The 12,714-nt window shown below is 37.0% G+C and overlaps 1 long non-coding RNA gene across 1 annotated transcript in view; it reads left to right on the top strand.

Moving 5' to 3' along the window:
* LOC138067198 (uncharacterized) overlaps window positions 1-12,714 on the top strand; it is a 121,947-nt gene that overhangs the window by 82,779 nt on the left and 26,454 nt on the right. The window contains exon 4 of the long non-coding RNA XR_011141024.1: window positions 7,415-7,502. This is a non-coding gene — a long non-coding RNA (uncharacterized lncRNA). The remainder of the gene's footprint in view (window positions 1-7,414; window positions 7,503-12,714) is intronic.

Here is a 12,714-nt window from a genome sequence, read left to right on the forward strand (position 1 = left end):
AGGGTCATGACTATTTCCTTTTCTCATGCTTAATTGACAGGGAATTAAGGAAGGGGAAATTCCCATTAATAGGAACTGATTTTTGCCCTATCTCCCTGAACTTTCCCCCAGTGTAGCTTTCTCTTCTTTTCCTGGGGCTTCCTTCCTTTTCCCCATTTCCTTCTCTTCATGTACTCCTTTTTCTTATTCTTACGAGGAGAATAGAGCAGAAGGAAAGATCTTGATTCCTGCATGTTGAATCTTGATATTCTGCATGACCATGTTAGTGTCTGTGCTCTATAGACAGTAATTTTCCTTTAGAATGACTGTTGGGAGTCTGGACTGAACCAGATGATTGAGTCCTGTGCTTTTCAACCTTTTTGCCCATAAACCTTTGTGTGAGCACAATTTGAGTTGTATTTTTACAATAACGAGGGAATATTCTACCAAATTAAAAAGCAGCAAGTAAAGGAAGTACATATAATTCACTGTATCCAACGATTTCCCACTGTATTACCTGAAGCCATCAGCATAATATTTCACACATTTATATGAGTAAAAGAAACACTAATAGAGCATAAAAGTAAAAATGCATAGTCTCTTATAGAATTTCCTTCTGTGCTTGGTGTATGGTATTTGTATAATTACAGTAGATCACTGGATGAAATTACCACCTGTAAGAAGCTGAAAGAAGAAACTGAAAACCTGGTTGTTTTAAGGAGCTGTAAATTGATATTTCTCAGACTTGATCTTAAAGACAAGCTACATTAATGCAAAAGAGCGTGAGACTGGTGGTGTGTCTAAACAGGAAAAAAAAAACAGAAGAGGAAAATTATACCCATGCTATAATTATGACTTCGATTTCCAACGTAAAGGCGGAGTTGATTCTGGATCTCCAAGACCAAAATACCAGTCACTCTGGGGCCACAAGTAGTTTTTGTTGCAGGTAGAATTCAGTTTCTGTGTTCACCTTCTAGACTAAATAGAAACTTCATTTTCATGTCACAAGGGTTTTGAGTTAGAGTAATTGACTTTATTTAGTTCTTATTCAGTGATATTTGTTCTATTTAGCATAGGGAACAATGGTTATAAATGACCACACGACTGTGATGGTTAATGTAAGCAAAACCAAAATAGTTTTAGCTTTGGAAAAAAAAAAACAAAGTTAGATGAAATTCAGGCTGTGTGTACTTAACATTTTCCAAAATGTTGCAGACGGGTTGAATGGAAGGCTGATTTTGATAAACGGTTCCATCTCTGAAGCTACAATGCAATACTTGTAAATTCTTGCAAGATGACTAGCCTGGTAGTTTTGCATCTATCATTTGATATAGACTATACAAATAACTCCTCACACATCCCTGCTATTACTCTTCCTCCCATATGGCTGATATTGCTGATATTCAGTTGTTCATCCTGATGAATTCGATGGAGTATTTTTCAGTTAAAAGAAGGAAGAATTGATTTTCAAAGGAGCCTTAGTCTATGGCAGTAAGTACTTAGGTCTCTTGTACTCTTTAAAAGGCCCCAATAAGAGTTCTTCTTTCTTTTTTTTTCTTTTAATTTAAATTTTACATGCCTCTGAGGTTATAATCTTAGATCTCATGCACAAAACTGCAGAAAATGCTGAAAAACTTTCTGTAATGGAAAATAACCTTCTTATATATTCATTCTTTGTTTGGGGTAACATGAGACATTTTGTAATGGTAAACCAATGCAAACCACTGTGAATGGTTTCACTAACTTCTCTCTTCCCTGAGGAGTTTGGGTGTGTCTGGTTTTGGCTCTGCTCCCAGCCATGCTGCCCAAGGCAAAGGAGCAACGTTGCCTTCTGCGGAGCTCATTGGCTGGTGCAGGTGAGATCTGCTTCCCCTCTGGAGGCAACACTTTTGAGCACAAGGCTGAGCGCATGCCATCCTAATGCTGGGAAGGTGCAGGAACCAACAGGGATGTTCGTCTTGCACACTGATAGTAGACCCTCAGGTCCTGTTCTCTTCATCTTCACTGAATCGCCACACTCTGGAGAAGATTTATATTCTCTTGACATGGAAGAGTTAAACACGGGGGAAAAGGACTTTTACACAACCCTGTAAAAGTCATGTTTTGCTGGCAAACAGCAGCAAACTTGCTAGGCTTTCTTCATTAGAGCCTTGCCATTTAAGCCATCAGCGTCATTTTGTGAGGACATCAAACATATGTACACCAGATGCCTGCGCGCAGAGCAGCACTAAGGACCTTACTCAACTTAACAATAATCTGCGGACAGCGGGTGTGAACCTGAGCTGGGCCAACACCTCATCAGACTGCATGGCTAATTGATTTCAAAATTAGAGTTGGTATTTCTGAACAATAATCTTAAAAGGCAGCAATAAAATACATCAGAATCCTTTGAGCTAGCCAAGCTTTCATCCAAATGGCTTATTACAAAGAGCTGGCACACCTGAACTTTGGCATAGACAAATAAATCCCAAAACAGTAAATGGAAACCACATTTGGCACTGGAGGTTTGTCAAGAGAAGTTTGTAGTCATCAGGAAACAAGATTTTCGATTTTTTTTTTCCTTAGTGGCAGGAAATCATTCACTGAATGTATTTTACTCCAACTGCTGTGATTTATGCAACGAAAATATAGGTAGTGGGGACCTATATAATGGTGGGGACAATGCTCCTTTTTTTTTTTTAGCCATCTTGCAATCTTCAGAATCCCAGAAGCGCTAAAAGCAAAGTAAGGGTTACAGTTATCCCAACAGTGATAACTTAATTGCATGTGTCCGCCTCCCCCTTTGAACTTTGAACTGCTGGTTTGTGGCATCGTGGTCCAAAAGGATTTAGATCTGACTTTTGTGTGGCTACAATAAATTATACCCAAGTATCTGAGCAATGCCTGGAATCTTATCTTGAAGACAGGATGAGGCATCTCACTTAAGGGATGGTATAAATTTGGAATACAAATCTTTCCAGGGACTAACATTTCAGATCAGGTAGAAAAGATTTCTTTTTCTCTCACAGTAGGTTAAAATTATAAGAAACACAAGAATATGTAAATAAACTCATGAATTTATTCCTAAAATATTATCTGAAAAAATGGCTTGTGTGATCTGCTTAAAGATAAGACTAAACAAATCTGTGAAGTCAGTGGCTGATACATGAAGTACCTTAAGTCAATTTGAATTGCTTAGCTATTTCCATTGCTTGTAAATAGTTTTATACATTTGAATCTAACAAATAAAGAAATATGTAATGGTCTAGAGGAAAGTGAAGCCTTATGATTAGTAGGTCTAAGTGAAATGTTATTCACTGCTTGGTTATTGCCTTTGTGTTTAAAATCAATGGTAAATTTTACTGTTCAAACAATCTGACAGCTTGAGTTTGTGATACCTGAGACAATTCTGTGCAGAAAAGTTTATGGATTTTGAATTAATCGCATCTATACTACTTATATTCTTATTAGTATGGTATTAAGCTTACCTCAAAATGTGAATATTGCTGTTACATGTTACTCATATCTCTAAAAGCAGTGCAAAGCTGCGTACAACTGGCAAATCCTAAATTACATTAATTTGTCAATGGATATGAGCAGTCTTTTAGAATTGCAGCGAACAGATACGTTAAGCTAAGCTTTACACACTTCAAAATATTTTTTCTTCCTTCAGTTTATGTCTAATTATAATTTTCAGGCATGGCCTGATTCTTATCTCACTTACTTACAAAGTGAACTTCCAGATGTATCCCTGGATTTTCCCTGGGTTATTGGTAGAACAAAAATGATCTGTGATATGGCAGCTTTCTGATTATACAGGGCCCAATTCAGTTATACAAGTTTAAAACCAGTCTAATCCTATTAGCTGCCAATCTGTAATGCTGTGAGAGGATAATCAGACCCTGAAGATTCATCTTGCCCTTTTGAAAAATGTTGCTATCACACACTGTTACATTGTTTGATCCTGCCAATATACTATTGTGTCTCCAGTTGGCTAGGTATGTGAGCACTTCCTGTATTAATGGACTGAATTTTATCCATGATTAATTGTAAACTGTTTATGTTCTTTAATTGCACATTTGAAATATGTAAGTGATAAATACAAGCAGGACCCACATTTGGGTGAATTTCAGGGTAGGTAGCACCTATTTTACACATTAACTACAGAATTTGCTCTCCTCAGTATTCCAGTCTGGTAAAAGATACTGAAATAATGGAATTTCCTCATAAAATACCTTACCTGACATTAGGTGCAACTTTTGATTCAATAATTCTAGTTTCTCACATACATAGATGCACTATCTTAATGTCCAGATACTTGGATGTTGATGCTCATCACCTTGTTTGTCTTTATAATCAAGTATAATTTAACGTAAATGAGTAGCATACAAATAAAGACTAATGGGACACATTCTGAACTCTGTTACATCTGTTCAACCCCACTGACTTCAGCAGGGGTTGCATAGGTGCAAATGAGGGCAGATTTGCCTCTAAATTTTTGCGCCGCTCATAATGACACTCTCATTTGCTTGTGTAGTACAAAATCGAGGACTTGTTTTTGTAAAAATTGAGTAAGAAACCAACAGTTGTAACTTAATTCCAGCATATGGCTCTTAATGTTTTCTTCCTAATTCTACATGTATTCATATGCAAAGCAAAAGAAACATCAAAGTGACACAAACAGCATAACAAAATCTGTCTACAAAGTCCTGCGCCAGCTGGTCCTCTTACATGTTTTAGATTAGCGTCCAGAGAGTACTAAGATAGACCACCACAGGAGAAACAGCTAGGGGACACTGTGAATGTTCCCATGCACAGTATTATGCAAACACCTGTGTCAAATTAATCTAGGCTTATCCACTGTGAAAATTCACAGGGTTTAATGGCTTTTCTTACCTGTGAAGGGGTGGTCTAGTTAGAGGACTTCTGTACAGAGTCCAATGCAGAAAGGCAGATTTCAGATTTTTTTGTGTTAATGTTAAAGGTCAAAATCTATAGTAATAGAAAAATAGGTGGGAGTTAGCATACAGCAAACAGAAAAATACAACAAAAGTATGAGTTCTTCAGCTTTCACTCACTTTTGAATTTCAAAGGGCAACCAGAGGCTTACTGAATCAGTTTTTAAAAGAAAACTGCTCCTAGGGCTATGAGGAAAAAAAAAAGTGGACTCATGCTGCATTCTTCAAGTTTATTTTATTCTAGGAAAAGCTAATGGTATATGTGTGATATGTCTATTGGTTCTGTGTAGTCGGTTTAAAAGCTTTCCCCGTATATGTCTCAGACTGTCTACAAAGACAAAAGTTTGGCTGTACCAAGTAGTTTTAAGAATACACTTCAAATACATGAATAGTCCCATTAGCTCTCACGCGTAAAGATAGGTAACCAGCATGTTTCCTAGCTCTAATGCTATTTTTCAAATGGCTTTGGATTAGCTTTTGTTTGTTTGTTTTATCCATGCTTTAGTCTTTGATACCAATGCCACAAACAAGACTACGCTTGTCGTCTATATGGAGATGGATGAACTGGCTTCTTCCTAAACAAGGCCAGGAATCTGAAGAGATAATATGAGGGATTAAGAAAGCAACTGGAATTTTTACAGGGCTTCTTCTATACCATTAGTCTCTCCTATGATTATTGGACTGTTTGCTAGATCAGCTCCCTGACTTGGCGCTTATATTGGTGAAGTGTAAGTGTTCCATGTTCTCAGCTGGCTCCCCATAAAAGTGTTCTAGCGTGGCCTACCTCTATCGAGCAGCAAATGGTGCTATGGTATATTGTTACTGCTTTTTCTGTAATGAGAAGGCAACAGTCTTGCTGTGATGAGACTATTGCTTTATCATTACAGATAATGCAGAAGTCTTGCCAGTAAAGTTTGGTGCATATTAAATATTTTAATTTAACTTCCTTCTGCATGCATATTCTCTGTCTGTATTTCAGACAAAAGATTTATTTTTGGTTCCTAGTTTTAAATGATCTGGTCATCAGTCCATCAATACAAAAACTAGAAATGAGGCAGAGGGACAGAGAAAATGAAGCAGTTCCAGTAAAAAGCCAGTCTGAGTAAACTACAGACTAAAAGAACAGGGAGAAAGATCTAAATAAATGTGCTGCATTTTGGAGCAATCAAATCATAAATCATTAAAATTTAACATAGCTCGAAAAAAGCAACTTGATTGTTGAAATTTGTGATTGCATATAGAAAATCACATAATGTAGAGCACAGTGCTTCAGGTATAACTGTCCTGAAATTGACTCCTAAAGAGAGAGCACTATTGGAGTAACGTATAATCCCTGCCACCAATATAGGAACTTCTGGAGGAAGGAGAATTATATGTTTTTCAGGCAGGGAAAAAGAGAACACTCGGAGAGTCCTACCAACCTTGCAAGCACTGCAGACCAGTATGACTACTGGGCCATGACAGTCAGTTGAGGTGATTTGATGGCCCTCCAGGGAGAGACTGGAAGACCTCTGGAAATACGTAGCTAAGAACCTCAGCAAGTTGGCCTGTTGGCTGTTTTCTAGAGCTTGACACTTAGAAATTTACCCATTAAAAAAAAAAAAATACAAGGGATTAAGCAGACATGGCAGTAGTTGTGGAGAAGATAATTTGTAGTACTTGAAATAGCATTAGACAGAGATGATATATGGGTATCCCACGTGAATAAAACATTAGGCTGGGCCAAAGTTTTTTTCTTCCAGATGTTGCTTTGCTAAATCATATAGGCAGTAACAGAATACATAATATACAAAGAACAGGCCATGAGGATATAATATTAATCCTTCTGGTGCTGCTCCATTGTGTCTAGTTGGCTCTACTAGCCTTTACTTAGTGCTATTGGTATTCTAACAGACATCATTGAGAAAAGTGAAAACTGCATATCTCTCTATCATCAAGTGCATATAAGTGTAATAGCGTGGCCTGAAGTCTCAAAACAGTGTGAGCAACCTGCTGATCTGAAGAAAAGCATGCACTTTAGAGAAAGACAGTGTATTAATAACACAGCTAATGAGTTTTGTTCAGATGCGAAGAGACAAATAATTGGATTGGTAAGCAGAATTTAGAGACTTTAAAATTATTTGCTTATGTTCTATCAAATATCCCCAGCTATGGTAAAATGGCCAGTACAGCTCCAATCACTTCAAGGAAGCTGTGCTAATTTATACCAGCTGAAGATACTGATGGCAGTGATGAAGCAGAACAAAGAAAGATAGCGTAGTCTGAAAGTGGAGTAATGTAAAAAGAGGCAATAATAAGGACACCAAGATAGCTGATGTGCAGTACGAAGACAACAATGTCAAGATTAAACAACATGCTGATTAATCTGCCTAATTCTAAGCGTATTATTTTCAGAATTTAATTTAAATGGTCTAGTTACCACTTCATCTTTCTTGCTGTGGAAATCAATCTATGCCATTTTTCTCCATTTATAGTCTCATTTTTTCTTCTTTGTCCAGCATTATCAAACCAAGCCACAAATTCAATTAATCTGTTGTGATGCCAAAACCTGTGGTCCTGGCAAAATGTATCATGCAGCATATCTAGGTAAGTGAATTAAAAAAGCATCTCAGCAGGTATCTGGTGTGTGTCACAGTTCATTCTTCCATAATAAACTATGTTCTCCTTCTCATTCATTTGTCAATCATAGTAGCTAAAGATTATTATTTGCTGTATGTACGTGACACCAGCAATTTGCAAAGTCTGTTGGCAAGAAAATCAGGTTAGAATGACAGAGTGAGAAATTAAGCAGAAGTCTGATGTAATTAGCTACAACAATCAGTGCTCTAATTTCTGATTTATTGTTTCCTGTTTTCCTGCTGCTTTCAATCCATGCATACTGTATGCGCTTCATATAGGTCAAACAATTGCCTTATCAGTCCTGGCAAACCAAGAGGTCAGAGTTAACAATATTTATTTAAACATGCAGGATGCTTCCCACTGCAATTAGGAAATAACTATTACTAATAGGTCTTTGGTGCTATTTCCTCATTTATACAATTTTATATAGACTAGAGAAATAGAAGCAATAGGGAATTCAGATTTCAGACTTCTTCCTAAGTATTTCTTGCAGATAGATGTACTTGACTAGTAGCATCTTGTTTTGTTAAACTGATCATATTAAATTCTGTCAAATGACTATTTGACAACAAGATATTAATGTGAAATATTTAAATGTACATATATATCTGTTTAGTAAAAAGGGACATATGGCATATATTGCATTATGTAGTGCTATATCTTAAAAAAAAGACTAGCCAAGTCTTGGTCCCTCTGAAATCAATGAGAGTTTTGCTCCTGACTGAGGTGGGATTGCAACTTGGCCCTGTCAGTCAGCTCTGGGTGCCATTTTCGTGCTGCGCAGAGTTCAAGGCCTTTGGATGAGCAATCCTTTTCAGTAATCCAGGACTGTGCATAATTTGCTATTACACAGTTCTAGCAATTCCAGTAGGAATTCACATGACTGCTTATTTTGATTTGAAATCCATGCAGTAAATTGTGTGTTTCACAAGAAATTTATTTACTGTATGTATTTAACTCTTCAGGTTGCAGCCACATTTTCATAAAAAATGAAGCTGGAAGAGGCCATGAGAGGTTATCTAGTTTGGCCTCCAAACTATTCCTAAAAATAAACTATAACTAAAACATTCCTGACAGATGTTGGCCTAACCTGTTCTTATAAAATGCCAGAAATGGAGATCCCACAGTCTCCTCATGTAATCTGTTCCATTGTCTACCTACTCTAGTACCCTTACAGAGAGATGGGAAGAAAAAGTTTCCAATTTAAATGCTTTTGCTGAAAATTATTGCCCATTACTTATTTTCCTTCCTACAGTAGACATGGAAAATAATTTAATATCTTCTTTGCAGTGACCTTTTACACAGTTGCATGTGATGTCACCACTCACTCTTTAATTCTCTAAACTGAATCCAGCTTAGCTGTTGTTTCTTGTAATTCACATTTTCTCAGCCTCTGATCATTTTCTTCTATTCTGAACCGTGTTGAGTCTTGAAAGAGCAATTGTAAAGCTGGATGTTTTACATACTACTCTCCTATTTATGTATCCCATTTTGATATTTACTTTGCTGAAATGTTAAGACACTTTTGACTCTTGTCTATTTTGTGATGCACTATCACAACCAGATCCTTTTCTGTAGAACTGCTATCTAGACAAGTCGTTGCTCATCCAGTATTTCTAAAGCTGATTATTCCTACTTAAATATTATATTTGTCTCTACTGAATTGCTTTCTATTTATTATAGACTATTTCTCCCATTTGTCATGCTTGTTTTGAATTCTAACCTTGTCCTCCAAAATGCTTGCACTCCTCCTAGCTTGGTATCATGTCAGAATTTCGTAAACTTACTCCCTGTTGTACCACCCAAGTCTTTAAGGAAATTATTGCATAGTACCCAGACTGAAGAGAGATTTTGGTAGAACCCAAGTTGATACAGCCTTTCTATGACAGCATATTGTGTTCCAGCCAGTTCTGCACCACCTTTATAGTAGTGTCAGGTAGAAGGTTTCTTATTTTTTAAGAGGATCACATGTATGTAAAACAATACTGACCATTTTAGTAAAGTCAAGATATAGCACATCTACTATTCTTCTCTACCTCTGAGATTTGTTCCCTGTCATAGAAAGAAATTAGCTTGACATATTTGTTCTAGATACATTATTTTTGGCTGTTACTTATCAGTGGATAATCTTCTAAGTGCTTAGAAATAGATGGTTTGTTTATCTTTCAATGGACTGAAGTCAGGCTAGCTTTTCTACGGTTCTCCAGTTCTCCCTTTCCCCCCTTTTCTCAATAAGCACCATGTTTGTCCTTTTCCGATGCTCTTTGACCTCTGCAGATTCCTTAATTCCAAATGATTCGAGGATTACCTTACCACTTCTTTAAATATCTACTGGATTTTATTCGGGCATGGCTTATGTGAAGTCCTGTAATTTATATAACTTGCTGCAGCCTGAGTTTTTACCATGCTGTTGTCAGCGCTGATCACACAACCCATCTGATCTCAGATAATTGCTTTTTGCAAAGCATGATTCGAAAGAGTATTAAAAACTTTACCCTTTTGGGGATTATCTAATACTGTTAAATTTTTCATCTCTGTTGATTACCAGGCTTATTCATTGCTTGGTCTTTCTCTTACTAATAGTATACGTACATAGAATCATTTCTTACGATCCTTTTTATCACTTGCTACCCTTTATGGGCCTAGTAGTGTCTCGCACTCCTGTGATTTTTGTCCCTACTGCTACTATTTTAATATAGACATAGTAACTGAGTATGATTCCTTCTTGATTTTCAGGTCATTGTAGAACTCACAATTTAACCAAGCTCCTTCGCTGATAGAGCTCGTGACTGGAATGGAATGAAAGTTGCTGTTTTAAGTTGCAAATTTAGGTTCCTTTATATCTTCACATTCTCAACAGGTTTCTCCTTGTTGGTCGAAAATAGGAATGTCTCCTCTTACTTGCTTTCTCTATCTTCTTCCAAACTTGTTCCCTGATTCAAAAATCTGCACTCTGCTTCCCCTTTCCTGATGTAGCTTGAGTATTTAACAGCCTCTATTTTTAAAAGTCATACTGGTTTATCAAAAGCTTCCTGTACCTCATCTTCCAGCTTTGATCTTCTGTAGTGTGCTCGCATACAACAATGCCTATGCTCTCTCCAGAGACTTACAAAAATTTAGCTACCAGGAGAAGAGTCACCTGCTCAGAACCACTGAGCACATCCCATTTATGATGACAAGTTCTGGAGTTAGGTGTGCTAGCCCCAGCGCAGTGCTGAAAAGGAAGTGTCACAACTGAAGCATATAATACTAGGGGATTTAGGATGCAGGCAGTGTAAAGGAGCTAATATTCTACAGTCGTAATTCATGTTATATGACATCTGCCTATACAGTTGTGTGTCATTGCTTTGCCAAAGGGTTGACCGGAATAAAGGGAAAAGGAGAGATAGAAGGGGAAGAACAATATGATACTGGTGGAACGTAAACATGAAAATTGGGAGCAACATGAATTGGTAGCATCATTATTTTGAGGAAATATGAAAGAAGGATACTTCCTCCAAAGAATATGTCACAGAGACAGAATATTTTTGCAAAAAAAAAAAATTTGGGCTAGTGCATCTTAGAAGAAGAGTTGGAGCAATAAGGGGAATCTATTCAACATGGGGCCTGGAAGACTGAATGCAGAATTAGGTAGTGCTGGTTTATTTGAAATAGTTTTTAAAACCAAACTGTAACTGTTTTCTATTTTCAGCTTTTTAGCCCTTGTTAGTTTAAATGAAGTTTTTCAGGATGAACTCCCCACCTTTCTTTTTTTTTTTATTGTTCTCTTACGTGTATTTATTGGCTTCTTGGACTGTAAACATCATTCCCATTATTGTTAGTAAGTTACTCTGGATTTCTTGGTAAAGATTCCTGGGAGGACTGAAGGCTGCACTCGCAGTATGAAGCCAGCTGAAGGAACCTTACATTCAGTTCAGACTTTCTAAGTATTTTTTTTAACCTGTTCTCTATAACTTTTTTTTAAATTTAAATTTTCAAATCATTCACCATTCTTCCTTTTTCTCTAAAAATTATTCTTTTCCTTGAAGTATCCTGCAGAGGCTGGGTTACAAGGTTGGAAATGAAAGTTAACCAACATTTTTTCTTAAATTTTTGTAAAATGCATGAACATCTGGGCTAAGAATTTATAAGCTAACATTAGCCAAATAGAATTTTCCTTATGGCTAGTTAATATACCCTTAAGGTTTGGTCTTGTTCCCACTGCTATCAATGACAAATCTCCTGTTAACTTAAATGGGTGTGGAATCAGATCCTTAAAAATTTATACCGAAACAAGAAATGGTATTGATGGTAGTAAAACTTTCAAGAGTGATCTTTCATTGGTCCTGAGAATTCAGGGCTGATTTACACCAAGGTGTGCTTTCCGAAGAAAGGTAACGTACTGAAATGTCACCAAATCCTCCTCCTTCCCCCTGGGCTTCAGAAAGCTAAAAAACAAGTGTAGAACACTTCTCAGGAAACTCATGCATTCAGAATTGATAACAGTCAATAAAGCATGTTCCTTTGATTAAACTCCAGCACACCTTCAGGAGATTTCAGGACTTAGAAGGAGGAAATCTGATTGATTCAGATTTGATTGAGCTTCAGGGTCTGGAAGCAGATCCCTGTTTCTGGGCTGAAGTGCACATACTGACAGTGACCTGGCTTCAAACTGGACCAAGACCTGAGGGTGCACCAGGAAACCCTTGAACACTTGCCAAGAGGGACCACTTCTATCTTCCAGCCTGTGTGTTTTAGACTGGAAAGCCCATCAGACTCACAGATGAGAGACAGGCAAATATCAGTAAGCTAAAGCAGTGCTTTAAGGTTAACTTTAACTCTCCCTTTGTATGACGCTCATAATATATTCATTAAAAGGACTAGAGATACTGTTTTTGTGTACAGTACCTGTATTATGAGTGTCACTTCTCTTTTTGTCTATTCTAATGCATATTGCCTGTTAGATTTTCTGATTGCTTTTGAAATTGCTGCTTATTTCTAGCATGCTGATACCTACTTCGAATATGTATTATTTCTGAATTTCTACTTAGTAGTAGTACTTATTGCTCTTGCATCTCAAAGCACTTCATAAACAGGAAGAGCCTCATGCACTCTTTTTCCTACATCAAAGTTTTGGTAAAAGGCATAAATAGAACTTATTTGTCACAGTGTGTGTGTGTGTGTGTGTGTGTGTGTGTGT

The sequence above is a fragment of the Struthio camelus genome, chromosome 4, assembly GCF_040807025.1.
Source record: "Struthio camelus isolate bStrCam1 chromosome 4, bStrCam1.hap1, whole genome shotgun sequence".
NCBI classification, from domain to species: domain Eukaryota; kingdom Metazoa; phylum Chordata; class Aves; order Struthioniformes; family Struthionidae; genus Struthio; species Struthio camelus.